The 3837-nt window shown below is 39.0% G+C and overlaps 1 protein-coding gene across 1 annotated transcript in view; it reads right to left on the bottom strand.

The window, feature by feature from the left end:
- Window positions 1-3543: 3543 nt before the first annotated feature.
- Window positions 3544-3837, bottom strand: part of LOC148049496 (membrane-spanning 4-domains subfamily A member 12-like) — a 7253-nt gene continuing 6959 nt past the window's right edge. The window contains exon 5 of the mRNA XM_087714765.1: window positions 3544-3837. This exon is cut by the window's right edge and continues 87 nt beyond it. The gene's annotated coding sequence lies outside the window, so the exon portion shown is untranslated.

The following is a 3837-nucleotide window of genomic DNA, read 5'->3' as shown; positions in this document are numbered from 1 at the left end:
TGATCATGTGTAGATACATATTGCAATTTAATAAAACCTTGTTCTGGACCTAGAACCTGTGAAACGTGATTCAGAAATATAAACCACCGATTCATTGTCTTCCATTACGATGATCAGTTGAATCAGACGTGTCCAGATATCTGTGACCAAAGCATCAAACCATGTTGGAGAATTACATGCATCTGAAACACAAGCACATTCAGCTTCAGTAGATGAACAAGAAACAAAATTCTGTTTCCTCACTTGCCAGTAAACAGGACATCCATTTAGGAACATCATATAACCTGAAGTACTTTTACGTGATTTCTTGTCACTCGCCCAATCAGAATCTGCATAACAACATAATTCTGCACAATCAGTATGTGTTGGTTCTAACAATAACTTCATATGTTTAGTATGTTTTAGGTATTTCAATAACTTCTTAATACATGTCCAATGAAACTCTTTTGCCTTACCTACGTGTCGAGACAAGAGGTTAACACTAAGTGCAATATCGGGTCTGGTCCAACTACTAATATACAACAGTGACCCAATGACTGAACGATAAAGTGTTTGATCCTTGTATTCAGAACTTGATTCATGTGTCAAGTTGTGAAAATCTGTTTGCATGGGTGTCTTTGTTGTGTTAACATCCTTCATATTGCATTGATGCAAAATCTGTTCAATTTTATCCTCTTGTGAAAGACTAAACCCCTTCTGTGTTTTGTCAATCTGAACACCTAAGTAAGTACTAATATGACCTAAAGATTTCAATGTGAAGTATCTCTGCAAAGCTTTAGCAAAAATCTCACTCATTTTCTTATTTGGACCAATATAAACAATATCATCAACATAAACAAGAATTATCTCATATATATTGTTAGATCTTTTTGTGAACACGCACTCATCAGTTTTGGACTTAATAAAGCCCATTAAATTTAGTTTGTCAGTAAGACATAAGTACCACATTAAACCCGACTGTTTCAGACCATAAAGGCTTTTGTTTAGAAACCAGGTATCTCCTTCTTTCTGTCGGAATCCTAGAGGGCTTCTCACATAGATTTCATCATCTAGGTCAGCATGCAAATAAGCCGTGTCAACATCGAACTGGAAAACTTCTAAACCAAGGATAGTTGCAGTGGCTAAAGCAATTTTTACACTCTCAGTTCTGACTGTCAGTGACGGGGTGGGTTCCTCCCGGTTTGCACCGGTTCGCACGAACCGGATCATCATGTGAACCCGGAAGTAATTAACTTCCGGGAACGCCGGTACCAGTCCTGGCCCCTGTCACTGCAAAGCACCCTTTTGCTGGCGCGTCGCAGCTCGCTCGCTTGCTCCCCCGCCCGTCCACACTAAGCCCAGCCTGCCGCTCACTGATTGGCTGGAGTCCAGCCAATCAGTGAGCAGGCTGGCCTCGTTTAAAAGTGTGGCGCCAATGGCTAACATTCCTCTTTTGAAAAGAATCTCTCAAAGAGTCTTTTCAAAAGGGTTTGTTGCCGAGACGCCTCGTTTTGCGCTTCACCTTGTTCAGTTCACTTTCCCTTCGCCTTCCAGGAGCTTGCTGCGGTAGCAGCCTAGCTTTCGCAAGGGAAGGCATCCAGGCCTTCCCTCATGAAAGCCATGGCCTCGCGTATGCCGTGTAGCTGCCTTCGGGTGTGGGGGGGCGGCGGCGGCCTCCCTCGCGAAAGCCACGACCTCGCTTACACCGCGTGGCCGCCTTCAGGTGGGGGGGTGGCGGCAGCCTCCCTCGTGAAAGCCGTGGCCTCGCGTACGCCCCGCGGCTTCCTTTGGGTGGGGGGGAGGTGGTGGCCTCCCTCGCGAAAGCCGCAGCTTCGCGTATGCCGTGTGGCTGCCTTCGGGTGGGGGGGAACGGCAGCAGTCCCCCTCGCGAAAGCCGCGGCCTCATGTACGCCACGCAGCCGCCATCGGGGGGCGGCGGCAGCCTAGCTTTCGCAGGGGAAGCCCCCCGCCCCCCTTCTAGCCTCGCCTAGCTGGCTAAGCCTGCCAGGCAACCTAAGTGACCCTAGCCTTGTCCCTCCAGTCAAGTGTCTTACCTGTTCCTGCTGCCTGCCATCGCGACGAGGATCCATCTATCGCATTGGAGTGCTGCTGGTAAGTGACCCGGTTTTATTTAATTATTATTTTAATGTATTTAAAAAAATATTTTATTTAATGCATAGAATTTTTTTTCATTTTAAATGTTTTATTCATTTTCATTTTCAATTTTGTACATTCACTTATATACTGAATATTTGCAATAATAATAATATAATAATAAGAAAAGAAAAACCCCAACCTAAACACAACTCATCATAAACCCAACCTATCACTTTCATACACCATAGAATTTTTTATAATAGTTTTACATATAAGTATTGAGTGTAGAATACTTTAAAATGGTTTACTTTAATTTATTTTGGATAGAATCTTTTTTTAAATTGTCTTAGACTATGTGACAGTGTCAATGACATGTTTTATTAATAATTTGTCTTTTAATTTAAGTAGCTGTTTTTTATCTCCATCACATCTCCTACTTAGATCCATATTTGTAAAAAAAAACAAAAAACCCGTCATCCAGAGTATAAACAAAAGGGTAATAAAAAGCCTCCGTCATCCACTATAGAGAGAGAACTTCCTCATAAATACACTGATGATTTCCAACACAAGTTCTTGCTTCTTGGGAAACATTATAACTAGGTATCAAGTAAAATAGAAGAACTTTCAAAACTTTTCACCATTTAATTTGGTGTTTAAAGGCTACAATTGAAAAATAAACAAGCAAGCTGAACAAAATAAAGTAATATGGAATGCATCTCCTGAGAAGAAAATGTGAAAGAAACGATGATAAAATGGGCAATAAATTTTGGGTATAGTATAGAATTGGCGGAATGGGGAAAAAATTGGGAAATAAATTACAAATTAATGATGGCAACGGCATATAGAGAACATGTACAAAATGTTCTGTAGATGGCACCTTCCACCAGCGAGAATTGCAAAAATGTTCCCAGAGTGTTCACCTATCTGTTGGAAATGCAACCAACAACATGAAACATAGTACCATATGTGGTGGACATGCACATCTGCGAAAAAGTATTGGAAAAAAATAAAAGATTGGCTAGAGGAGAAAAAAATATTAGATACTTAATTCTACACATCGTTACGGCAGTGAGAATTACATTCGCACAAAATTGGAAAAATAATTACACACCAACAGAAGGAAATGTAATAAAAAATATTGGAATGTGCAGAGATGGATAGGCTCACGAAAGAACTAAAAGAAAGAAAAATCTGAATACTACTCCACATGGGATTTATTGTACAATTGGCTAGAAGAAGGGGGGAGGGCAGGAAAGCCAAAAAGAAAGGAAGAAAGATCAACAAATCAATAGACAATTACAAAACCGGGAAATGATTAAAAGATAGAAGCATGTGATAGACTATAGCAAATAAATATTATACAAAATGACGTAAATGTAGTAAAAACTGTTACACATAGAATATATAGAATATTATATATAGAATGAAAAAATGTATGAAATAATGTAAATGCACAAATATAAAAAGTCATAGTTAAAAAAGATTTAATATATTATATATTATACAAAATGACGTAAATGTAGTAAAAACTGTTACGAAATTATGTAAATACACAAATATATAAAGTCATAGTTATAAAAGATTTATTTGTATGGATAAAACAGGCACAACAGATATGTAAAAAATGTAATATGTTGCAAAGATGTGAAGTTTGTACAAAAAAAATAAAAAACATTAAAAAAAGGAATGCATCTCCTGAAACCTCATTTGCCAACAATTCTCATTTTTCCTTCTTGTTTTACTGAGATTTGGTAACCACAT

This window comes from Thamnophis sirtalis, unplaced genomic scaffold, assembly GCF_051295495.1.
Source record: "Thamnophis sirtalis isolate CommonGarterSnake01/CBP01778 unplaced genomic scaffold, rThaSir2_p1.2 scaffold_1, whole genome shotgun sequence".
Classification (NCBI taxonomy): Eukaryota; Metazoa; Chordata; class Lepidosauria; order Squamata; family Natricidae; genus Thamnophis; species Thamnophis sirtalis.
This window is presented reverse-complemented; position numbering and strand designations above follow the sequence as displayed.